The sequence below is a fragment of the Conger conger genome, chromosome 15 (assembly GCF_963514075.1).
Source record: "Conger conger chromosome 15, fConCon1.1, whole genome shotgun sequence".
Classification (NCBI taxonomy): Eukaryota; Metazoa; Chordata; class Actinopteri; order Anguilliformes; family Congridae; genus Conger; species Conger conger.
This window is the reverse complement of record NC_083774.1, coordinates 32,769,070-32,795,379: the sequence shown is the minus strand read 5'-3', so window position 1 is coordinate 32,795,379 and position 26,310 is coordinate 32,769,070. Positions and strand designations below refer to the sequence as shown.

Sequence of the window (26,310 nt, the reverse complement as noted above, 5' to 3'; positions counted from 1 at the left end):
AAAAAAAGCTGCACAAGAGCATAATGGGCGGCTCAATGAGTGATTTGGGTTCTCAGTAGTTTAGCGCAGATCTCATGGTGTGAGGATGTCAACTTGCAATTGCGTATTGAGACAAATGCAAAGGCCAGAAATCCTAAGCACCAGCCAAAAGCCCGGTGCTGACTGTTTTTTTGGAGGGCTCGTCCGGGATTTGAACCCGGGACCTCTCGCACCCGAAGCGAGAATCATACCCCTAGACCAACGAGCCCACAGGCAGAGCGTAGGTGGACCTCCAGACAGTTACTAATTGAAAGAGCCCATAATTCATAGTCTCTTTGCTGAGCCTTATCATAGAAAAATGGCCACATCTGGTTGAAAAATCCATTTCAGTTCAGCGCAATGGATTCATGTTCAGCATCAGCAATTCAGCTTTTTGTGGTCAATCGAAGTGTGCCTCAATGGTGTCATGAAAGACTCTGCAACAATGTCAACTTACTGTTACTTTCAGAGGTGGTTTCATTCTGCAGTCAGAAATTCATGGACAGCACTGCACAAAATAAATCCAGTTCAACCACCTGTGGCCTACTATGCCCGGGCTGCAATGCACTGTAAAGACAGTCATTTTCAACAAACGGTCAATCAAAATCCTGTTTTCAACATACTCATTTTAACATCATAAACAAATGGAGTTTTCTTGGATTGCCAAAACAGTTGTAGGCATAGGTGGGCTAAAGACCGGCTGTAGCTCATTGGTTCAAAAAACAATGACATTTCTTTGGACATAAACAGGTTTAACATTGAAATCAAAAATAGCATTCTTGTTTTTATTTGTTGCTCTGACTATTTGCTAGGACATACATACGATACATTTCAAAAGGAGAGGACATGTTACCTTGCCAGACAATGGTTTCTTCTGGAAGCATATTTTCACAAGTGAATGGACCAGTAATGCAAAAAGGAGTGAATGGTCCAGAATGTTTGGGGCGATGAACAATTATAAGTCTTCAGTGCATTCAAGACATTTTTCACTCAAAATCGAGAGCTGCAATTATATGTTGTGAAGCTTTCAAAATGTCCAAAATTCGAGCGCGTCTAAATTTCAAAGCATATATGCATGTTCACTAAGAAGAAACAAATGCCAAAACACAGTCAATGCAGGAACTTCATTGCATTTAGCGAAACACTTTCATCACACAATGTAAAATAGACTTTACATGGCCACGATAGTCATTAACAAAAATGTCATTCATGAATACTGTCAAGAAAAAAAGCTGCACAAGAGCATAATGGGTAGCTCTATGACTGATTTGGGTTCTCAGTGGTTTAGCGCAGATCTCATGGTGTGAGGATGTCAACTTGCAATTGCGTATTGAGACAAATGCAAAGGCCAGAAATCCTAAGCACCAGCCAAAAGCCGGGTGCTGAATGTTTTTTTGGAGGGCTCGTCCAGGATTTGAACCCGGGACCTCTCGCACCCGAAGCGAGAATCATACCCCTAGACCAACGAGCCCACAGGCGGAGCGCAGGTGGACCTCCAGACAGTTACTAATTGAAAGAGCCCATAATTCATAGTCTCTTTGCTGAGCCTTATCATAGAAAAATGGCCACATCTGGTTGAAAAATCAATTTCAGTTCAGCGCAATGGATTCATGTTCAGCATCAGCAATTCAGCTTTTTGTGGTCAATCGAAGTGTGCCTCAATGGTGTCATGAAAGACTATGCAACAATGTCAACTTACTGTTACTTTCAGAGGTGGTTTCATTCTGCAGTCAGAAATTCATGGACAGCACTGCACAAAATAAATCCAGTTCAACCACCTGTGGCCTACTATGCCCGGGCTGCAATGCACTGTAAAGACAGTCATTTTCAACAAACGGTCAATCAAAATCCTGTTTTCAACATACTCATTTTAACATCATAAACAAATGGAGTTTTCTTGGATTGCCAAAACAGTTGTAGGCATAGGTGGGCTAAAGACCGGCTGTAGCTCATTGGTTCAAAAAACAATGACATTTCTTTGGACATAAACAGGTTTAACATTGAAATCAAAAATAGCATTCTTGTTTTTATTTGTTGCTCTGACTATTTGCTAGGACATACATACGATACATTTCAAAAGGAGAGGACATGTTACCTTGCCAGACAATGGTTTCTTCTGGAAGCACATTTACACAAGTGAATGGACCAGTAATGCAAAAAGGAGTGAATGGTCCAGAATGTTTGGGGCGATGAACAATTATAAGTCTTCAGTGCATTCAAGACATTTTTCACTCAAAATCGAGAGCAGCAATTATATGTTGTGAAGCTTTCAAAATGTACCAAATTCGAGCGCATCTAAATTTCAAAGCATATATGCATGTTCACTAAGAAGAAACAAATGCCAAAACACAGTCAATGCAGGAACTTCATTGCATTTAGCGAAACACTTTCATCACACAATGTAAAATAGACTTTACATGGCCACGATAGTCATTAACAAAAATGTCATTCATGAATACTGTCAAGAAAAAAAGCTGCACAAGAGCATAATGGGCGGCTCAATGAGTGATTTGGGTTCTCAGTAGTTTAGCGCAGATCTCATGGTGTGAGGATGTCAACTTGCAATTGCGTATTGAGACAAATGCAAAGGCCAGAAATCCTAAGCACCAGCCAAAAGCCGGGTGCTGACTGTTTTTTTGGAGGGCTCGTCCGGGATTTGAACCCGGGACCTCTCGCACCCAAAGCGAGAATCATACCCCTAGACCAACGAGCCCACAGGCAGAGCGTAGGTGGACCTCCAGACAGTTACTAATTGAAAGAGCCCATAATTCATAGTCTCTTTGCTGAGCCTTATCATAGAAAAATGGCCACATCTGGTTGAAAAATCCATTTCAGTTCAGCGCAATGGATTCATGTTCAGCATCAGCAATTCAGCTTTTTGTGGTCAATCGAAGTGTGCCTCAATGGTGTCATGAAAGACTATGCAACAATGTCAACTTACTGTTACTTTCAGAGGTGGTTTCATTCTGCAGTCAGAAATTCATGGACAGCACTGCACAAAATAAATCCAGTTCAACCACCTGTGGCCTACTATGCCCGGGCTGCAATGCACTGTAAAGACAGTCATTTTCAACAAACGGTCAATCAAAATCCTGTTTTCAACATACTCATTATAACATCATAAACAAATGGAGTTTTCTTGGATTGCCTAAACAGTTGTAGGCATAGGTGGGCTAAAGACCGGCTGTAGCTCATTGGTTCAAAAAACAATGACATTTCTTTGGACATAAACAGGTTTAACATTGAAATCAAAAAAAGCATTCTTGTTTTTATTTGTTGCTCTGACTATTTGCTAGGACATACATACGATACATTTCAAAAGGAGAGGACATGTTACCTTGCCAGACAATGGTTTCTTCTGGAAGCACATTTACACAAGTGAATGGACCAGTAATGCAAAAAGGAGTGAATGGTCCAGAATGTTTGGGGCGATGAACAATTATAAGTCTTCAGTGCATTCAAGACATTTTTCACTCAAAATCAAGAGCTGCAATTATATGTTGTGAAGCTTTCAAAATGTACAAAATTCGAGCGCGTCTAAATTTCAAAGCATATATGCATGTTCACTAAGAAGAAACAAATGCCAAAACACAGTCAATGCAGGAACTTCATTGCATTTAGCGAAACACTTTCATCACACAATGTAAAATAGACTTTACATGGCCACGATAGTCATTAACAAAAATGTCATTCATGAATACTGTCAAGAAAAAAAGCTGCACAAGAGCATAATGGGCGGCTCAATGAGTGATTTGGGTTCTCAGTAGTTTAGCGCAGATCTCATGGTGTGAGGATGTCAACTTGCAATTGCGTATTGAGACAAATGCAAAGGCCAGAAATCCTAAGCACCAGCCAAAAGCCGGGTGCTGACTGTTTTTTTGGAGGGCTCGTCCGGGATTTGAACCCGGGACCTCTCGCACCCAAAGCGAGAATCATACCCCTAGACCAACGAGCCCACAGGCAGAGCGTAGGTGGACCTCCAGACAGTTACTAATTGAAAGAGCCCATAATTCATAGTCTCTTTGCTGAGCCTTATCATAGAAAAATGGCCACATCTGGTTGAAAAATCCATTTCAGTTCAGCGCAATGGATTCATGTTCAGCATCAGCAATTCAGCTTTTTGTGGTCAATCGAAGTGTGCCTCAATGGTGTCATGAAAGACTATGCAACAATGTCAACTTACTGTTACTTTCAGAGGTGGTTTCATTCTGCAGTCAGAAATTCATGGACAGCACTGCACAAAATAAATCCAGTTCAACCACCTGTGCCCTACTATGCCCGGGCTGCAATGCACTGTAAAGACAGTCATTTTCAACAAACGGTCAATCAAAATCCTGTTTTCAACATACTCATTATAACATCATAAACAAATGGAGTTTTCTTGGATTGCCTAAACAGTTGTAGGCATAGGTGGGCTAAAGACCGGCTGTAGCTCATTGGTTCAAAAAACAATGACATTTCTTTGGACATAAACAGGTTTAACATTGAAATCAAAAAAAGCATTCTTGTTTTTATTTGTTGCTCTGACTATTTGCTAGGACATACATACGATACATTTCAAAAGGAGAGGACATGTTACCTTGCCAGACAATGGTTTCTTCTGGAAGCACATTTACACAAGTGAATGGACCAGTAATGCAAAAAGGAGTGACTGGTCCAGAATGTTTGGGGCGATGAACAATTATAAGTCTTCAGTGCATTCAAGACATTTTTCACTCAAAATCGAGAGCTGCAATTATATGTTGTGAAGCTTTCAAAATGTACAAAATTCGAGCACGTCTAAATTTCAAAGCATATATGCATGTTCACTAAGAAGAAACAAATGCCAAAACACAGTCAATGCAGGAACTTCATTGCATTTAGCGAAACACTTTCATCACACAATGTAAAATAGACTTTACATGGCCACGATAGTCATTAACAAAAATGTCATTCATGAATACTGTCAAGAAAAAAAGCTGCACAAGAGCATAATGGGCAGCTCTATGAGTGATTTGGGTTCTCAGTGGTTTAGCGCAGATCTCATGGTGTGAGGATGTCAACTTGCAATTGCGTATTGAGACAAATGCAAAGGCCAGAAATCCTAAGCACCAGCCAAAAGCCCGGTGCTGACTGTTTTTTTGGAGGGCTCGTCCGGGAATTGAACGCCGGACCTCTCGCACCCAAAGCGAGAATCATACCCCTAGACCAACGAGCCCACAGGCTGAGTGCATGTGGACCTCCAGACAGTTACTAATTGAAAGAGCCCATAATTCATAGTCTCTTTGCTGAGCCTTATCATAGAAAAATGGCCACATCTGGTTGAAAAATCCATTTCAGTTCAGCGCAATGTATTCATGTTCAGCATCAGCAATTCAGCTTTTTGTGGTCAATCGAAGTGTGCCTCAATGGTGTCATGAAAGACTATGCAACAATGTCAACTTACTGTTACTTTCAGAGGTGGTTTCATTCTGCAGTCAGAAATTCATGGACAGTACTGCACAAAATAAATCCAGTTCAACCACCTGTGGCCTACTATGCCCGGGCTGCAATGCACTGTAAAGACAGTCATTTTCAACAAACGGTCAATCAAAATCCTGTTTTCAACATACTCATTATAACATCATAAACAAATGGAGTTTTCTTGGATTGCCTAAACAGTTGTAGGCATAGGTGGGCTAAAGACCGGCTGTAGCTCATTGGTTCAAAAAACAATGACATTTCTTTGGACATAAACAGGTTTAACATTGAAATCAAAAAAAGCATTCTTGTTTTTGTTTGTTGCTCTGACTATTTGCTAGGACATACATACGATACATTTCAAAAGGAGAGGACATGTTACCTTGCCAGACAATGGTTTCATCTGGAAGCACATTTACACAAGTGAATGGACCAGTAATGCAAAAAGGAGTGAATGGTCCAGAATGTTTGGGGCGATGAACAATTATAAGTCTTCAGTGCATTCAAGACATTTTTCACTCAAAATCAAGAGCTGCAATTATATGTTGTGAAGCTTTCAAAATGTACAAAATTCGAGCGCATCTAAATTTCAAAGCATATATGCATGTTCACTAAGAAGAAACAAATGCCAAAACACAGTCAATGCAGGAACTTCATTGCATTTAGCGAAACACTTTCATCACACAATGTAAAATAGACTTTACATGGCCACGATAGTCATTAACAAAAATGTCATTCATGAATACTGTCAAGAAAAAAAGCTGCACAAGAGCATAATGGGCGGCTCTATGAGTGATTTGGGTTCTCAGTGGTTTAGCGCAGATCTCGTGGTGTGAGGATGTCAACTTGCAATTGCGTATTGAGACAAATGGAAAAGCCAGAAATCCTAAGCACCAGCCAAACGCCCGGTGCTGACTGTTTTTTTGGAGGGCTCGTCCGGGATTTGAACCCGTGACCTCTCGCACCCAAAGCGAGAATCATACCCCTAGACCAACGAGCCCACAGGCAGAGCACAGGTGGACCTCCAGACAGTTACTAATTGAAAGAGCCCATAATTCATAGTCTCTTTGCTGAGCCTTATCATAGAAAAATGGCCACATCTGGTTGAAAAATCCATTTCAGTTCAGCGCAAAGGATTCATGTTCAGCATCAGCAATTCAGCTTTTTTGGTCAATCGAAGTGTGCCTCAATGGTGTCATGAAAGACTATGCAACAATGTCAACTTACTGTTACTTTCAGAGGTGGTTTCATTCTGCAGTCAGAAATTCATGGACAGCACTGCACAAAATAAATCCAGTTCAACCACCTGTGGCCTACTATGCCCGGGCTGCAATGCACTGTAAAGACAGTCATTTTCAACAAACGGTCAATCAAAATCCTGTTTTCAACATACTCATTATAACATCATAAACAAATGGAGTTTTCTTGGATTGCCTAAACAGTTGTAGGCATAGGTGGGCTAAAGACCGGCTGTAGCTCATTGGTTCAAAAAACAATGACATTTCTTTGGACAAAAACAGGTTTAACATTGAAATCAAAAAAAGCATTCTTGTTTTTATTTGTTGCTCTGACTATTTGCTAGGACATACATACGATACATTTCAAAAGGAGAGGACATGTTACCTTGCCAGACAATGGTTTCTTCTGGAAGCACATTTACACAAGTGAATGGACCAGTAATGCAAAAAGGAGTGACTGGTCCAGAATGTTTGGGGCGATGAACAATTATAAGTCTTCAGTGCATTCAAGACATTTTTCACTCAAAATCAAGAGCTGCAATTATATGTTGTGAAGCTTTCAAAATGTACCAAATTCGAGCGCATCTAAATTTCAAAGCATATATGCATGTTCACTAAGAAGAAACAAATGCCAAAACACAGTCAATGCAGGAACTTCATTGCATTTAGCGAAACACTTTCATCACACAATGTAAAATAGACTTTACATGGCCACGATAGTCATTAACAAAAATGTCATTCATGAATACTGTCAAGAAAAAAAGCTGCACAAGAGCATAATGGGTAGCTCTATGACTGATTTGGGTTCTCAGTGGTTTAGCGCAGATCTCATGGTGTGAGGATGTCAACTTGCAATTGCGTATTGAGACAAATGCAAAGGCCAGAAATCCTAAGCACCAGCCAAAAGCCGGGTGCTGAATGTTTTTTCGGAGGGCTCGTCCGGGATTTGAACCCTGGACCTCTCGCACCCGAAGCGAGAATCATACCCCTAGACCAACGAGCCCACAGGCGGAGCGCAGGTGGACCTCCAGACAGTTACTAATTGAAAGAGCCCATAATTCATAGTCTCTTTGCTGAGCCTTATCATAGAAAAATGGCCACATCTGGTTGAAAAATCCATTTCAGTTCAGCGCAATGGATTCATGTTCAGCATCAGCAATTCAGCTTTTTGTGGTCAATCGAAGTGTGCCTCAATGGTGTCATGAAAGACTATGCAGCAATGTCAACTTACTGTTACTTTCAGAGGTGGTTTCATTCTGCAGTCAGAAATTCATGGACAGCACTGCACAAAATAAATCCAGTTCAACCACCTGTGGCCTACTATGCCCGGGCTGCAATGCACTGTAAAGACAGTCATTTTCAACAAACGGTCAATCAAAATCCTGTTTTCAACATACTCATTATAACATCATAAACAAATGGAGTTTTCTTGGATTGCCTAAACAGTTGTAGGCATAGGTGGGCTAAAGACCGGCTGTAGCTCATTGGTTCAAAAAACAATGACATTTCTTTGGACAAAAACAGGTTTAACATTGAAATCAAAAAAAGCATTCTTGTTTTTATTTGTTGCTCTGACTATTTGCTAGGACATACATACGATACATTTCAAAAGGAGAGGACATGTTACCTTGCCAGACAATGGTTTCTTCTGGAAGCACATTTACACAAGTGAATGGACCAGTAATGCAAAAAGGAGTGACTGGTCCAGAATGTTTGGGGCGATGAACAATTATAAGTCTTCAGTGCATTCAAGACATTTTTCACTCAAAATCAAGAGCTGCAATTATATGTTGTGAAGCTTTCAAAATGTACAAAATTCGAGCGCATCTAAATTTCAAAGCATATATGCATGTTCACTAAGAAGAAACAAATGCCAAAACACAGTCAATGCAGGAACTTCATTGCATTTAGCGAAACACTTTCATCACACAATGTAAAATAGACTTTACATGGCCACGATAGTCATTAACAAAAATGTCATTCATGAATACTGTCAAGAAAAAAAGCTGCACAAGAGCATAATGGGTAGCTCTATGACTGATTTGGGTTCTCAGTGGTTTAGCGCAGATCTCATGGTGTGAGGATGTCAACTTGCAATTGCGTATTGAGACAAATGCAAAGGCCAGAAATCCTAAGCACCAGCCAAAAGCCGGGTGCTGAATGTTTTTTTGGAGGGCTCGTCCGGGATTTGAACCCTGGACCTCTCGCACCCGAAGCGAGAATCATACCCCTAGACCAACGAGCCCACAGGCGGAGCGCAGGTGGATCTCCAGACAGTTACTAATTGAAAGAGCCCATAATTCATAGTCTCTTTGCTGAGCCTTATCATAGAAAAATGGCCACATCTGGTTGAAAAATCCATTTCAGTTCAGCGCAATGGATTCATGTTCAGCATCAGCAATTCAGCTTTTTGTGGTCAATCGAAGTGTGCCTCAATGGTGTCATGAAAGACTATGCAGCAATGTCAACTTACTGTTACTTTCAGAGGTGGTTTCATTCTGCAGTCAGAAATTCATGGACAGCACTGCACAAAATAAATCCAGTTCAACCACCTGTGGCCTACTATGCCCGGGCTGCAATGCACTGTAAAGACAGTCATTTTCAACAAACGGTCAATCAAAATCCTGTTTTCAACATACTCATTATAACATCATAAACAAATGGAGTTTTCTTGGATTGCCTAAACAGTTGTAGGCATAGGTGGGCTAAAGACCGGCTGTAGCTCATTGGTTCAAAAAACAATGACATTTCTTTGGACAAAAACAGGTTTAACATTGAAATCAAAAAAAGCATTCTTGTTTTTATTTGTTGCTCTGACTATTTGCTAGGACATACATACGATACATTTCAAAAGGAGAGGACATGTTACCTTGCCAGACAATGGTTTCTTCTGGAAGCACATTTACACAAGTGAATGGACCAGTAATGCAAAAAGGAGTGACTGGTCCAGAATGTTTGGGGCGATGAACAATTATAAGTCTTCAGTGCATTCAAGACATTTTTCACTCAAAATCAAGAGCTGCAATTATATGTTGTGAAGCTTTCAAAATGTACAAAATTCGAGCGCATCTAAATTTCAAAGCATATATGCATGTTCACTAAGAAGAAACAAATGCCAAAACACAGTCAATGCAGGAACTTCATTGCATTTAGCGAAACACTTTCATCACACAATGTAAAATAGACTTTACATGGCCACGATAGTCATTAACAAAAATGTCATTCATGAATACTGTCAAGAAAAAAAGCTGCACAAGAGCATAATGGGTAGCTCTATGACTGATTTGGGTTCTCAGTGGTTTAGCGCAGATCTCATGGTGTGAGGATGTCAACTTGCAATTGCGTATTGAGACAAATGCAAAGGCCAGAAATCCTAAGCACCAGCCAAAAGCCGGGTGCTGAATGTTTTTTTGGAGGGCTCGTCCGGGATTTGAACCCTGGACCTCTCGCACCCGAAGCGAGAATCATACCCCTAGACCAACGAGCCCACAGGCGGAGCGCAGGTGGACCTCCAGACAGTTACTAATTGAAAGAGCCCATAATTCATAGTCTCTTTGCTGAGCCTTATCATAGAAAAATGGCCACATCTGGTTGAAAAATCCATTTCAGTTCAGCGCAATGGATTCATGTTCAGCATCAGCAATTCAGCTTTTTGTGGTCAATCGAAGTGTGCCTCAATGGTGTCATGAAAGACTATGCAGCAATGTCAACTTACTGTTACTTTCAGAGGTGGTTTCATTCTGCAGTCAGAAATTCATGGACAGCACTGCACAAAATAAATCCAGTTCAACCACCTGTGGCCTACTATGCCCGGGCTGCAATGCACTGTAAAGACAGTCATTTTCAACAAACGGTCAATCAAAATCCTGTTTTCAACATACTCATTATAACATCATAAACAAATGGAGTTTTCTTGGATTGCCTAAACAGTTGTAGGCATAGGTGGGCTAAAGACCGGCTGTAGCTCATTGGTTCAAAAAACAATGACATTTCTTTGGACAAAAACAGGTTTAACATTGAAATCAAAAAAAGCATTCTTGTTTTTATTTGTTGCTCTGACTATTTGCTAGGACATACATACGATACATTTCAAAAGGAGAGGACATGTTACCTTGCCAGACAATGGTTTCTTCTGGAAGCACATTTACACAAGTGAATGGACCAGTAATGCAAAAAGGAGTGAATGGTCCAGAATGTTTGGGGCGATGAACAATTATAAGTCTTCAGTGCATTCAAGACATTTTTCACTCAAAATCGAGAGCAGCAATTATATGTTGTGAAGCTTTCAAAATGTACCAAATTCGAGCGCATCTAAATTTCAAAGCATATATGCATGTTCACTAAGAAGAAACAAATGCCAAAACACAGTCAATGCAGGAACTTCATTGCATTTAGCGAAACACTTTCATCACACAATGTAAAATAGACTTTACATGGCCACGATAGTCATTAACAAAAATGTCATTCATGAATACTGTCAAGAAAAAAAGCTGCACAAGAGCATAATGGGTAGCTCTATGACTGATTTGGGTTCTCAGTGGTTTAGCGCAGATCTCATGGTGTGAGGATGTCAACTTGCAATTGCGTATTGAGACAAATGCAAAGGCCAGAAATCCTAAGCACCAGCCAAAAGCCCGGTGCTGACTGTTTTTTTGGAGGGCGAAGCGAGAATCATACCCCTAGACCAACGAGCCCACAGGCAGAGTGTAGGTGGACCTCCAGACAGTTACTAATTTAAAGAGCCCATAATTCATAGTCTCTTTGCTGAGCCTTATCATAGAAAAATGGCCACATCTGGTTGAAAAATCCATTTCAGTTCAGCGCAATGGATTCATGTTCAGCATCAGCAATTCAGCTTTTTGTGGTCAATCGAAGTGTGCCTCAATGGTGTCATGAAAGACTATGCAACAATGTCAACTTACTGTTACTTTCAGAGGTGGTTTCATTCTGCAGTCAGAAATTCATGGACAGCACTGCACAAAATAAATCCAGTTCAACCACCTGTGGCCTACTATGCCCGGGCTGCAATGCACTGTAAAGACAGTCATTTTCAACAAACGGTCAATCAAAATCCTGTTTTCAACATACTCATTATAACATCATAAACAAATGGAGTTTTCTTGGATTGCCTAAACAGTTGTAGGCATAGGTGGGCTAAAGACCGGCTGTAGCTCATTGGTTCAAAAAACAATGACATTTCTTTGGACATAAACAGGTTTAACATTGAAATCAAAAATAGCATTCTTGTTTTTATTTGTTGCTCTGACTATTTGCTAGGACATACATACGATACATTTCAAAAGGAGAGGACATGTTACCTTGCCAGACAATGGTTTCTTCTGGAAGCACATTTACACAAGTGAATGGACCAGTAATGCAAAAAGGAGTGAATGGTCCAGAATGTTTGGGGCGATGAACAATTATAAGTCTTCAGTGCATTCAAGACATTTTTCACTCAAAATCGAGAGCAGCAATTATATGTTGTGAAGCTTTCAAAATGTACCAAATTCGAGCGCATCTAAATTTCAAAGCATATATGCATGTTCACTAAGAAGAAACAAATGCCAAAACACAGTCAATGCAGGAACTTCATTGCATTTAGCGAAACACTTTCATCACACAATGTAAAATAGACTTTACATGGCCACGATAGTCATTAACAAAAATGTCATTCATGAATACTGTCAAGAAAAAAAGCTGCACAAGAGCATAATGGGTAGCTCTATGACTGATTTGGGTTCTCAGTGGTTTAGCGCAGATCTCATGGTGTGAGGATGTCAACTTGCAATTGCGTATTGAGACAAATGCAAAGGCCAGAAATCCTAAGCACCAGCCAAAGGCCCGGTGCTGACTGTTTTTTTGGAGGGCTCGTCCGGGATTTGAACCCGGGACCTCTCGCACCCGAAGCGAGAATCATACCCCTAGACCAACGAGCCCACAGGCAGAGTATAGGTGGACCTCCAGACAGTTACTAATTTAAAGAGCCCATAATTCATAGTCTCTTTGCTGAGCCTTATCATAGAAAAATGGCCACATCTGGTTGAAAAATCCATTTCAGTTCAGCGCAATGGATTCATGTTCAGCATCAGCAATTCAGCTTTTTGTGGTCAATCGAAGTGTGCCTCAATGGTGTCATGAAAGACTATGCAACAATGTCAACTTACTGTTACTTTCAGAGGTGGTTTCATTCTGCAGTCAGAAATTCATGGACAGCACTGCACAAAATAAATCCAGTTCAACCACCTGTGGCCTACTATGCCCGGGCTGCAATGCACTGTAAAGACAGTCATTTTCAACAAACGGTCAATCAAAATCCTGTTTTCAACATACTCATTATAACATCATAAACAAATGGAGTTTTCTTGGATTGCCAAAACAGTTGTAGGCATAGGTGGGCTAAAGACCGGCTGTAGCTCATTGGTTCAAAAAACAATGACATTTCTTTGGACATAAACAGGTTTAACATTGAAATCAAAAATAGCATTCTTGTTTTTATTTGTTGCTCTGACTATTTTCTAGGACATACATACGATACATTTCAAAAGGAGAGGACATGTTACCTTGCCAGACAATGGTTTCTTCTGGAAGCATATTTACACAAGTGAATGGACCAGTAATGCAAAAAGGAGTGAATGGTCCAGAATGTTTGGGGCGATGAACAATTATAAGTCTTCAGTGCATTCAAGACATTTTTCACTCAAAATCGAGAGCTGCAATTATATGTTGTGAAGCTTTCAAAATGTCCAAAATTCGAGCGCGTCTAAATTTCAAAGCATATATGCATGTTCACTAAGAAGAAACAAATGCCAAAACACAGTCAATGCAGGAACTTCATTGCATTTAGCGAAACACTTTCATCACACAATGTAAAATAGACTTTACATGGCCACGATAGTCATTAACAAAAATGTCATTCATGAATACTGTCAAGAAAAAAAGCTGCACAAGAGCATAATGGGTAGCTCTATGACTGATTTGGGTTCTCAGTGGTTTAGCGCAGATCTCATGGTGTGAGGATGTCAACTTGCAATTGCGTATTGAGACAAATGCAAAGGCCAGAAATCCTAAGCACCAGCCAAAAGCCCGGTGCTGAATGTTTTTTTGGAGGGCTCGTCCGGGATTTGAACCCCGGACCTCTCGCACCCGAAGCGAGAATCATACCCCTAGACCAACGAGCCCACAGGTGGAGCGCAGGTGGACCTCCAGACAGTTACTAATTGAAAGAGCCCATAATTCATAGTCTCTTTGCTGAGCCTTATCATAGAAAAATGGCCACATCTGGTTGAAAAATCCATTTCAGTTCAGCGCAATGGATTCATGTTCAGCATCAGCAATTCAGCTTTTTGTGGTCAATCGAAGTGTGCCTCAATGGTGTCATGAAAGACTCTGCAACAATGTCAACTTACTGTTACTTTCAGAGGTGGTTTCATTCTGCAGTCAGAAATTCATGGACAGCACTGCACAAAATAAATCCAGTTCAACCACCTGTGGCCTACTATGCCCGGGCTGCAATGCACTGTAAAGACAGTCATTTTCAACAAACGGTCAATCAAAATCCTGTTTTCAACATACTCATTATAACATCATAAACAAATGGAGTTTTCTTGGATTGCCTAAACAGTTGTAGGCATAGGTGGGCTAAAGACCGGCTGTAGCTCATTGGTTCAAAAAACAATGACATTTCTTTGGACATAAACAGGTTTAACATTGAAATCAAAAATAGCATTCTTGTTTTTATTTGTTGCTCTGACTATTTGCTAGGACATACATACGATACATTTCAAAAGGAGAGGACATGTTACCTTGCCAGACAATGGTTTCTTCTGGAAGCACATTTACACAAGTGAATGGACCAGTAATGCAAAAAGGAGTGAATGGTCCAGAATGTTTGGGGCGATGAACAATTATAAGTCTTCAGTGCATTCAAGACATTTTTCACTCAAAATCGAGAGCAGCAATTATATGTTGTGAAGCTTTCAAAATGTACCAAATTCGAGCGCATCTAAATTTCAAAGCATATATGCATGTTCACTAAGAAGAAACAAATGCCAAAACACAGTCAATGCAGGAACTTCATTGCATTTAGCGAAACACTTTCATCACACAATGTAAAATAGACTTTACATGGCCACGATAGTCATTAACAAAAATGTCATTCATGAATACTGTCAAGAAAAAAAGCTGCACAAGAGCATAATGGGTAGCTCTATGACTGATTTGGGTTCTCAGTGGTTTAGCGCAGATCTCATGGTGTGAGGATGTCAACTTGCAATTGCGTATTGAGACAAATGCAAAGGCCAGAAATCCTAAGCACCAGCCAAAAGCCCGGTGCTTACTGTTTTGTTGGAGGGCTCGTCCAGGATTTGAACCCGGGACCTCTCGCACCCAAAGCGAGAATAATACCCCTAGACCAACGAGCCCACAGGAAGAGTGCAGGCGGACCTCCAGACAGTTACTAATTGAAAGAGCCCATAATTCATAGTCTCTTTGCTGAGCCTTATCATAGAAAAATGGCCACATCTGGTTGAAAAATCCATTTCAGTTCAGCGCAATGGATTCATGTTCAGCATCAGCAATTCAGCTTTTTGTGGTCAATCGAAGTGTGCCTCAATGGTGTCATGAAAGACTATGCAACAATGTCAACTTACTGTTACTTTCAGAGGTGGTTTCATTCTGCAGTCAGAAATTCATGGACAGCACTGCACAAAATAAATCCAGTTCAACCACCTGTGGCCTACTATGCCCGGGCTGCAATGCACTGTAAAGACAGTCATTTTCAACAAACGGTCAATCAAAATCCTGTTTTCAACATACTCATTATAACATCATAAACAAATGGAGTTTTCTTGGATTGCCTAAACAGTTGTAGGCATAGGTGGGCTAAAGACCGGCTGTAGCTCATTGGTTCAAAAAACAATGACATTTCTTTGGACATAAACAGGTTTAACATTGAAATCAAAAAAAGCATTCTTGTTTTTATTTGTTGCTCTGACTATTTGCTAGGACATACATACGATACATTTCAAAAGGAGAGGACATGTTACCTTGCCAGACAATGGTTTCTTCTGTAAGCACATTTACACAAGTGAATGGACCAGTAATGCAAAAAGGAGTGAATGGTCCAGAATGTTTGGGGCGATGAACAATTATAAGTCTTCAGTGCATTCAAGACATTTTTCACTCAAAATCAAGAGCTGCAATTATATGTTGTGAAGCTTTCAAAATGTACAAAATTCGAGCGCATCTAAATTTCAAAGCATATATGCATGTTCACTAAGAAGAAACAAATGCCAAAACACAGTCAATGCAGGAACTTCATTGCATTTAGCGAAACACTTTCATCACACAATGTAAAATAGACTTTACATGGCCACGATAGTCATTAACAAAAATGTCATTCATGAATACTGTCAAGAAAAAAAGCTGCACAAGAGCATAATGGGCGGCTCTATGAGTGATTTGGGTTCTCAGTGGTTTAGCGCAGATCTCATGGTGTGAGGATGTCAACTTGCAATTGCGTATTGAGACAAATGCAAAGGCCAGAAATCCTAAGCACCAGCCAAAAGCCCGGTGCTTACTGTTTTGTTGGAGGGCTCGTCCAGGATTTGTACCCTAGACCTCTCGCACCCTAAGCGAGAATCATACCCCTAGACCAACAAGCCCACAGGCAGAGTGCAGGTGGACCTCCAGACAGTTACTAATTGAAAGAGCCCATAATTCATAGTCTCTTTGCTGAGCCTTATCATAGAAAAATGGCCACATCTGGTTGAAAAATCCATTTCAGTTCAGCGCAATGGATTCATGTTCAGCATCAGCAATTCAGCTTTTTGTGGTCAATCGAAGTGTGCCTCAATGGTGTCATGAAAGACTATGCAACAATGTCAACTTACTGTTACTTTCAGAGGTGGTTTCATTCTGCAGTCAGAAATTCATGGACAGCACTGCACAAAATAAATCCAGTTCAACCACCTGTGGCCTACTATGCCCGGGCTGCAATGCACTGTAAAGACAGCCATTTTCAACAAACGGTCAATCAAAATCCTGTTTTCAACATACTCATTATAACATCATAAACAAATGGAGTTTTCTTGGATTGCCTAAACAGTTGTAGGCATAGGTGGGCTAAAGACCGGCTGTAGCTCATTGGTTCAAAAAACAATGACATTTCTTTGGACATAAACAGGTTTAACATTGAAATCCAAAAAAGCATTCTTGTTTTTATTTATTGCTCTGACTATTTGCAAGGACATACATACGATACATTTCAAAAGGAGAGGACATGTTACCTTGCCAGACAATGGTTTCTTCTGGAAGCACATTTACACAAGTGAATGGACCAGTAATGCAAAAAGGAGTGAATGGTCCAGAATGTTTGGGGCGATGAACAATTATAAGTCTTCAGTGCATTCAAGACATTTTTCACTCAAAATCAAGAGCTGCAATTATATGTTGTGAAGCTTTCAAAATGTACAAAATTCGAGCGCATCTAAATTTCAAAGCATATATGCATGTTCACTAAGAAGAAACAAATGCCAAAACACAGTCAATGCAGGAACTTCATTGCATTTAGCGAAACACTTTCATCACACAATGTAAAATAGACTTTACATGGCCACGATAGTCATTAACAAAAATGTCATTCATGAATACTGTCAAGAAAAAAATCTGCACAAGAGCATAATGGGTAGCTCTATGAGTGATTTGGGTTCTCAGTGGTTTAGCGCAGATCTCATGGTGTGAGGATGTCATCTTGCAATTGCGTATTGAGACAATGGCAAAGGCCAGAAATCCTAAGCACCAGCCAAAAGAGCTGCGCTTACTGTCTTTTTGGAGGGCTCGTGCGGGATTTTAACCCGGACCTCTCGCACCCGAAGCAAGAATCATACCCCTAGACCAAGGCCTACTCAATACGATGCCCGAGGCCCACATGCGACCCAGAACCAACCCCCGAGTGGCCCAGCCTGTGGTCCAGCCCGCCTGAATTGAATTGAATTGAATTGAAGAGATGCAGAAGGCAACTCGTTTCGCAAGATTTCAGAAATTCCTACAGTGCTTCAGACCGTGAATGCAACACTCCGCGTAGCCTAGCAACAGTCTACCCCCAAAGTAGCGCGTTGTTTTGAAGCGTGGCTAGCGGTGCTGACCTGAGTAGTGCCTAAGTGTCTAAAAACATGTCCTTTTCAACTCTGAAACGCAGAATTGACAATGAAAACCGTAGATTTAACCCTGTCTGGACCGACAAATACTTGTTTATTTTACCATCAAGTTCAAACGCCAAACCCATGTGTTTAATTTGCCATGATTGCGTTGGGGTACTAAAAGATTACAATGTCCGGAGGCACCATATCGAGAAACACCTGACTTTCCGGACAAACTTCCCCGAGGGATCTCAGGAGAGAGTGGTAAAAGTGCAGAGTTTGATTGCTTCTTACAACCGGAGCTGTACTACAATGGTGCGGACATGCACAGCTCAAGAGAGAGCTACAGCTGCTTCCCTCCGTGTTTCGTGGATTTTGGCGAAGAAGAAAAGGCCATTTACTGACTCTGAAACTGTGAAAGATTGTATGCTGGCCATCGTGGATGAAGTGATAAATGACGACAAAATGAAAACGAGTGTGACATCTGCTATTAAAAATGTACCCTTGTCAGACACGTCAAACATTCGCAGGGTTGAAATTCGAGCTACAGATGTATTTGAAACGCTGTTGAATGAACTGAAGAAAGCCAATGTCATGTCTATAGCAGTAGATGAGTCCACGGACAGAACTGATACTGCACAATTGTGCTTATACGTCTGTTTTTTTGATGGCAAATGCTTCAGAGAGGAACTGCTTGGCTTACTGCCCTTAGAAGGACACACAACTGGCGAGGTAGTCTTTGAGAAGATTTCAAATTTTTTCAAAGACAATGGTCTGGATATGGAGCGTGTGTGCATGCTTGTGACAGATGGGGCTCCATCCATGGCAGGTAAAGTAAGTGGATTGGCAGCACGTTGGTCCGCTGTTGCACCCCAGATAACATCCTTACACTGCATCGTGCATCAGACGGTGTTGTGTGCGAAACTTAGCGGGGAGCTTAAAACGACAATGGACAGTGTGATGGCTACAATTAATTTTATTCGTTCCACATCAAGCCTCCAACATCGTCTATTCCGCAAGCTGCTGTCAGAAATGTCTGCTGAGCACCACGACCTTCTTTTGCATAATGACGTCAGGTGGCTGTCCAAAGGTAAAGCACTGGAGCGTTTCTGTGATCTCAGAGAGGAGATTACAACTTTCCTCCACAGCAGCAAGCAAAAAAAGGCGGAAGCACACTTGAAACACATACTGGACGACAACTTCATGGCCGATGTTTGCTTTCTGTGTGACATATTCAAACACCTGAATGACTTAATTGTGGGACTACAGGGTAGAGACAAAACTGTCACTGATCTTGTGGAACAGATGCGCGCATTCCAAGTCAAACTGGACCTTTTCGCGACCGACTTGAGCACCGGCAGAATGCTGCATTTTTCGACGCTACGCAAAAGCATCGCATCCCCGGCACATATCACGGATGTGATGACAGATTTCATTGCGAGGTTGAAAGAGAATTTTGCCAGTCGATTGGATGGACTTGCTCTGGACACAGAAGTAATGGGCTTTGCCAGGGACCCTTTCACTGTTGCAACAGCAGGGGGAATATCCACCAGAGCAAAGGAGGTGGTCTACTCCATAGACGAGGGGAAATTCATACTGGAACTTGTGGTCATCCCTAACTATGGCACAAGAACTTCGTACAAAGGGACCTGTGAAGTTTTGGAGTGATGTCAACAAGCACCAGTTCCCCAACGTTCATAAAGTAGCCATCCGCGTGCTCAGTATGTTTGGATCAACATACACATGTGAATCAAGCTTTTCACACATGAACTCAATAAAAAGCAGCACTCGCTGTTCCCTGGCTGACAGCACTCTTCACCAATGTCTTCGAATTGCACTGACATCTTATGAGCCAAAAATTACTGCTCTTGTTCAGAACAAAAAATGTCACTGTTCCCATTGAGAAAGCCAGCGGGGTAATGTGGGATGTGTAACTAAAAAGAGTTTCCTAATCACACATGTGGTGATTTAAAACAAACTGCAGTAGTAGATGTGTGGTTTAGTTTCATTCATATGTTTGAGAGTTCTTTTTTTATTCAGTTAAATGCACTTTGTAATGTGCCAAGTTCAGATATGACCAGAAACAAATGTTATTGCTACAACTGTGCACATTTTGTTTTTATGCACCTTGAGATATTCCTGGGTAAGATGTGACCAAAATTATTATTTACAGAATTTAATTTAATTTTTTCATTCTATTTATTTTATTTTTATTTAAGTGAAAAAATATTTCTACTACCTCAGGTTCTGTTCAATTACAGCTCTGTTATTGTGTTTTTATGAACTTTTTGAGGTGCCTTTGTCATGGTATCAAATTTAAAAGGGAGACTATGAATAAAAAGTGCATATTTTTCATCACATTGATCTGTATTGGTTTGAAATTTGTCAATACCAGCTGTTTACTGGGCGCCTAACATGTCTGGCCCAGCTACATTTCTTGATTTTAAAATTTGGCCCATATGAATTTGTAATTGAATAGCCCTGCCGTAGACCAACGAGCCCACAGGACGGATTACAGTGGCCCTCCAGAAATTTCAAATTGAAAGACCCCATAATTCATAGTCTCTTTGCTGAACCATATCTTAGAAAAATGGTCACATTTGGTTGAAAAATCAATTTCAGTTCAGCGCAATGGATTCATGTTCAGTATCAGCAATTCAGCTTTTTGTGGTCAATCGAAGTGTGCCTCAATGGTGTCATGAAAGACTATGCAACAATGTCAACTTACTGTTACTTTCAGAGGTGGTTTCATTCTGCAGTCAGAAATTCATGGACAGCACTGCACAAAATAAATCCAGTTCAACCACCTATGGCCTACTATGCCCGGGCTGCAATGCACTGTAAAGACAGTCATTTTCAACAAACGGTCAATCAAAATCCGGTTTTCAGCGTACTCATTATAACATCATAAACAAATGGAGTTTTCTTGGATTGCCTAAACAGTTGTAGGCATAGGTGGGCTAAAGACCGGCTGTAGCTCATTGGTTCAAAAAACTATGACATTTCTCTGGACATAAACGGGTTTAACATTGAAATAAAAAAAAGCATTCTTGTTTTTATTTGTTGCTCTGACTATTTGCTAGGACATACATACGATACATTTCAAAAGGAGAGGACATGTTACCTTGCCAGAAAATGGTTTCTTCTGGAAGCACATTTACACAAGTGAATGGACCAGTAATGCAAAAAGGAGTGAATGGTCCAGAATGTTTGGGGCGATGAACAATTATAAGTCTTCAGTGCATTCAAGACATTTTTCACTCAAAATCAAGAGCTGCAATTATAAGTTGTGAAGCTTTCAAAATGTACAAAATTTGAGCGCGTCTAAATTTCAAAGCATATATACATGTTCACTAAGAAGAAACAAATGCCAAAACACAGTCAATGCAGGAACTTCATTGCATTTAGCGAAACACTTTCATCACACAATGTAAAATAGAATTTACTTGGCCACGATAGTCATTAACAAAAATGTCATTCATGAATTCTGTCAAGAAAAAAATCTGCACAAGAGCATAATGGGTAGCTCTATGAGAGATGTGGATTCTCAGTGGTTTAGCACAGATCTCATGGTGTGAGAATGCCATCTTGCAATTCAGTATTGAGACAATGGCAAAAGGCAGAAAACCTAAGCACCAGCCGAAAGGTCGGCGCTGAGTGTTATTTAGGAGGGCTCGCCCGGGATTTGAACCCTGGACCTCTCGCACCCAAAGCGAGAATCAGACCCCTAGACCAACGAGCCCACAGGCAGAGAGACGGTGGACCTCCAGACAGTTACTAATTGAAAGAGCCCATAATTCATAGTCTCTTTGCTGAGCCTTATCATAGAAAAATGGCCACATCTGGTTGAAAAATCAATTTCAGTTCAGCGCAATGGATTCATGTTCAGCATCAGCAATTCAGCTTTTTGTGGTCAATCGAAGTGTACCTCAATCGTGTCATGAAAGACTATGCAACAATGTCAACTTACTGTTACTTTCAGAGGTGGTTTCATTCTGCAGTCAGAAATTCATGGACATCACTGCACAAAATAAATCCAGTTCAACCACCTGTGGCCTACTATGCCCGGGCTGCAATGCACTGTAAAGACAGTCATTTTCAACAAACGGTCAATAGAAATCCTGTTTTCAACATACTCATTATAACATCATAAACAAATGGAGTTTTCTTGGATTGCCTAAACAGTTGTAGGCATAGGTGGGCTAAAGACCGGCTGTAGCTCATTGGTTCATAAAACAATGACATTTCTTTGGACATAAACAGGTTTAACATTGAAATCAAAAAAAGCATTCTTGTTTTTATTTGTTGCTCTGACTACTTGCTAGGACATACATCCGATACATTTCAAAAGGAGAGGACATGTTACCTTGCCAGACAATGGTTTCTTCTGGAAGCACATTTACACAAGTGAATGGACCAGTAATGCAAAAAGGAGTGAATGGTCCAGAATGTTTGGGGCGATGAACAATTATAAGTCTTCAGTGCATTCAAGACATTTTTCACTCAAAATCAAGAGCTGCAATTATATGTTGTGAAGCTTTCAAAATGTACAAAATTTGAGCGCGTCTACATTTCAAAGCATATATGCATGTTCACTAAGAAGAAACAAATGCCAAAACACAGTCAATGCAGGAACTTCATTGCATTTAGCGAAACACTTTCATCACACAATGTAAAATAGACTTTACATGGCCACGATAGTCATTAACAAAAATGTCATTCATGAATACTGTCAAGAAAAAAAGCTGCACAAGAGCATAATGGGTAGCTCTATGAGTGATTTGGGTTCTCAGTGGTTTAGCGCAGATCTCATGGTGTGAGGATGTCATCTTGCAATTGCGTATTGAGACAATGGCAAAGGCCAGAAATCCTAAGCACCAGGCAAAAGCGCAGTGCTGTAATTCCAAAGGGTATGACGAGAGGCTAGGAATTGGGAATATCGGTTGTTTTGCACTTCATGCTGAAGTAGGGTCCTTTGCAGCAGGGCTGCCCAATGGAGATCTACTGTCCTGTAGGTTTTTACTCCACCTTGTTCCTGGAGATCTACTGTCCTGTAGGTTTTTACTCCGTCCTGTTCCTGGAGATCTACTGTCCTGTAGGTTTTTACTCCGCCCTGTTCCTGGAGATCTACTGTCCTGTAGGTTTTTACTCCACCCTGTTCCTGTAGATCAACTGTCCTGTAGGTTTTTACTCCGCCCTGTTCCTGGAGATCTACTGTCCTGTAGGTTTTTACTCCACCCTGTTCCTGTAGATCAACTGTCCTGTAGGATTTATTACCCTGACAAAGCACAGCTCATTCAACAGCTAGAGCAGACCTACACAGCCCTGTTCCTGGAGATCTACTGTCCTGTAGATTTTCACTCCAAACCTGACAATAGCTTGAAATGAGAGTTGAAAGGAAAACATACAGCACAGCACATCTCCAGGTACAGGGTGGAGTAAAAACCTTCAGGACAGCACATCTGCAGGTCCAGGGTGGAGTAAAAACCTTCAGGACAGCACATCTGCAGGTCCAGGGTGGAGTAAAAACCTTCAGGACAGCACATCTGCAGGTCCAGGGTGGAGTAAAAACCTTCAGGACAGCACATCTGCAGGTCCAGGGTGGAGTAAACACCTTCAGGACAGCACATCTGCAGGTCCAGGGTGGAGTAAACACCTTCAGGACAGCACATCTGCAGGTCCAGGGTGGAGTAAACACCTTCAGGACAGCACATCTGCAGGTCCAGGGTGGAGTAAAAACCTTCAGGACAGCACATCTGCAGGTCTAGGGTGGAGTAAACACCTTCAGGACAGCACATCTGCAGGTCCAGGGTGGAGTAAACACCTTCAGGACAGCACATCTGCAGGTCCAGGGTGGAGTAAAAACCTTCAGGACAGCACATCTGCAGGTCCAGGGTGGAGTAAACACCTTCAGGACAGCACATCTGCAGGTCCAGGGTGGAGTAAACACCTTCAGGACAGCACATCTGCAGGTCCAGGGTGGAGTAAACACCTTCAGGACAGCACATCTGCAGGTCCAGGGTGGAGTAAAAACCTTCAGGACAGCACATCTGCAGGTCCAGGGTGGAGTAAACACCTTCAGGACAGCACATCTGCAGGTCCAGGGTGGAGTAAAAACCTTCAGGACAGCACATCTGCAGGTCCAGGGTGGAGTAAAAACCTTCAGGACAGCACATCTGCAGGTCCAGGGTGGAGTAAAAACCTTCAGGACAGCACATCTGCAGGTACAGGGTGGAGTAAAAACCTTCAGGACAGCACATCTGCTTGTCCAGGGTGGAGTAAAAACCTTCAGGACAGCACATCTGCAGGTCCAGGGTGGAGTAAAAACCTTCAGGACAGCACATCTGCAGGTCCAGGGTGGAGTAAAAACCTTCAGGACAGCACATCTGCAGGTCCAGGGTGGAGTAAAAACCTTCAGGACAGCACATCTGCAGGTCCAGGGTGGAGTAAAAACCTTCAGGACAGCACATCTGCAGGTCCAGGGTGGAGTAAAAACCTTCAGGACAGCACATCTGCAGGTCCAGGGTGGAGTAAACACCTTCAGGACAGCACATCTGCAGGTCCAGGGTGGAGTAAACACCTTCAGGACAGCACATCTGCAGGTCCAGGGTGGAGTAAAAACCTTCAGGACAGCACATCTGCAGGTCCAGGGTGGAGTAAACACCTTCAGGACAGCACATCTGCAGGTCCAGGGTGGAGTAAAAACCTTCAGGACAGCACATCTGCAGGTCCAGGGTGGAGTAAACACCTTCAGGACAGCACATCTGCAGGTCCAGGGTGGAGTAAACACCTTCAGGACAGCACATCTGCAGGTCCAGGGTTGGGCCCAGCCCAGCTCTGCTGTAGTCCCGGGTCCTGGAGTGAGAAGCTCTGCTGGTTTTTGTTTCATCTTAAAATCAGCAACCAATTAATACACCAGGGCCACGTTCAGCCCCGACAAAACATAGCCAAACGTTTATTTAAACATAAACGGTCACGTGTTGAACATCCTGTTGCAAACCGTGGGACTGACTGACATTTCCACTTTACCGTTACTTGGGAGACAGTCTGGCCAATCAGTAGTACTAATTCTTCTGAAATTACCTAAGAAAAAAGAAAACCGGGGCTGAATTTGAATTTGATTTGGATTTGCTACTGTAGCTTTTCCAGGACCAGGGTTGTAGACACCTGCCATAGTGGATTAAAATATGGATTGAGCTGAATTGCTTTTCAATTTGGTCAATTGTCTAGCACTAATATATTTATTTATGTTTTTAATCAATTTAGTCTAAATACAAGTGTCACTAAAAGGCATTTGTACCATTTATAAAAAGCATGTGAAATTCTAACACGATGTTCATAAGATGGGACCCTATGTTTCGCGGGGGTGATGTTGACAAGCCTTTGGCGCCACCTTGAGGACATCCTTGGAACGGAACTGAAATTTAAAATGGCCAGAACTGTGATCTGCATTTGGAGCACAGAATTGGAGGTCTCGTATCATTGGAGCCTAACCAAGTGGCCAATAGCGCGCTTTGTTTGAGAAAACTGTTCACGTTCTGTAGTTGATACTGTCCCTCTTTTATTGTTTAATTTTGGAAATATAACCCCCTCTTTTAAAAGGTAAAATAATGACTTTTGGAAAGCAGTTTTTTGAACTGCTTAACCAATTAAATTTGTTATTTTCCAAATTCAAAATAAGGAATCTTACTTTTATGATCACAATCATGATTATTAAAATGCACTCCAGGTCAAAAACCTTAAAATGGTCATGAATTATTTGTTCCTTGAAGGAGTGAAAATGGAGTCCTATTAATCATGGTATATTCCCTCAAATTTACCAAAACCCTAAACTGGGGGGTATTTCACCAAGCAGGATCACTGAGTTAGCTGGATAACTGCACTGAGTAAAACACCAAAGCCTTGATCCAGTTGTCAACTCTAGTTTTGCCTCTCCCCAAACCCTGTTTGTACATGTACTTACTGGTAATTGAATTGCATGAAATACCTTGTTTGGTGTGTCTGATTAAATTACTTCCATAACCATTTTAAATCCAGCTGGAGCATCTTCTGTCATAAGCATATGAATGACATGTTTGTTTGCAACTACATGTTGATGGTTATGCCTGTTATCCTAACCGACCACAATTTACATTACACTTATGGGACTATTTCCATTACAGTTACATTTACTTACAGTTGATTGGACTAAGCAGGAAACAATCTTCCCTGGAGCAATGTAGGGTTAAAGGCCTTGCTCAAGGGTCCAACAGCAGCGGATTATATTGTGGCTACACAGTGGATTGAACCGAGTCATGTACCGTAACCACTACACCACAACCTGCCCTGTTTTTAACACAATAAACAATTTTTGCACAATTTAGACATTATTGGGGTGCTGAGTGATGTTGAGATTGGAAAAAAGCACATGGACAAGTTGACACAGGTGATTAAGCCTTTATACCTGTATATATCTTAATATTGCTTCAGAAATTTAG

The 26,310-nt window shown here is 41.3% G+C and overlaps 12 non-coding genes across 12 annotated transcripts; all 12 read right to left on the bottom strand.

Annotated features, from left to right (window-relative positions):
• Window positions 1-175: 175 nt before the first annotated feature.
• Window positions 176-247, bottom strand: trnap-cgg (transfer RNA proline (anticodon CGG)). Its single transcript has one exon. It is a non-coding gene; the product is annotated as a tRNA-Pro (tRNA).
• A 1,170-nt stretch (window positions 248-1,417) lies between these two features.
• trnap-cgg (transfer RNA proline (anticodon CGG)) lies at window positions 1,418-1,489 on the bottom strand. Its single transcript has one exon. It is a non-coding gene; the product is annotated as a tRNA-Pro (tRNA).
• Window positions 1,490-2,659: 1,170 nt separating this feature from the next.
• Window positions 2,660-2,731, bottom strand: trnap-ugg (transfer RNA proline (anticodon UGG)). The gene has a single exon. It is a non-coding gene; the product is annotated as a tRNA-Pro (tRNA).
• Window positions 2,732-3,901: 1,170 nt separating this feature from the next.
• trnap-ugg (transfer RNA proline (anticodon UGG)) lies at window positions 3,902-3,973 on the bottom strand. Its single transcript has one exon. It is a non-coding gene; the product is annotated as a tRNA-Pro (tRNA).
• A 1,170-nt stretch (window positions 3,974-5,143) lies between these two features.
• On the bottom strand, window positions 5,144-5,215 carry trnap-ugg (transfer RNA proline (anticodon UGG)). The gene has a single exon. It is a non-coding gene; the product is annotated as a tRNA-Pro (tRNA).
• Window positions 5,216-6,385: 1,170 nt separating this feature from the next.
• Window positions 6,386-6,457, bottom strand: trnap-ugg (transfer RNA proline (anticodon UGG)). The gene has a single exon. It is a non-coding gene; the product is annotated as a tRNA-Pro (tRNA).
• Window positions 6,458-7,626: 1,169 nt separating this feature from the next.
• Window positions 7,627-7,698, bottom strand: trnap-cgg (transfer RNA proline (anticodon CGG)). The gene has a single exon. It is a non-coding gene; the product is annotated as a tRNA-Pro (tRNA).
• Window positions 7,699-8,868: 1,170 nt separating this feature from the next.
• On the bottom strand, window positions 8,869-8,940 carry trnap-cgg (transfer RNA proline (anticodon CGG)). The gene has a single exon. It is a non-coding gene; the product is annotated as a tRNA-Pro (tRNA).
• A 1,170-nt stretch (window positions 8,941-10,110) lies between these two features.
• trnap-cgg (transfer RNA proline (anticodon CGG)) lies at window positions 10,111-10,182 on the bottom strand. The gene has a single exon. It is a non-coding gene; the product is annotated as a tRNA-Pro (tRNA).
• A 2,377-nt stretch (window positions 10,183-12,559) lies between these two features.
• Window positions 12,560-12,631, bottom strand: trnap-cgg (transfer RNA proline (anticodon CGG)). The gene has a single exon. It is a non-coding gene; the product is annotated as a tRNA-Pro (tRNA).
• Window positions 12,632-13,801: 1,170 nt separating this feature from the next.
• trnap-cgg (transfer RNA proline (anticodon CGG)) lies at window positions 13,802-13,873 on the bottom strand. Its single transcript has one exon. It is a non-coding gene; the product is annotated as a tRNA-Pro (tRNA).
• A 1,170-nt stretch (window positions 13,874-15,043) lies between these two features.
• Window positions 15,044-15,115, bottom strand: trnap-ugg (transfer RNA proline (anticodon UGG)). Its single transcript has one exon. It is a non-coding gene; the product is annotated as a tRNA-Pro (tRNA).
• Window positions 15,116-26,310: the final 11,195 nt, after the last annotated feature.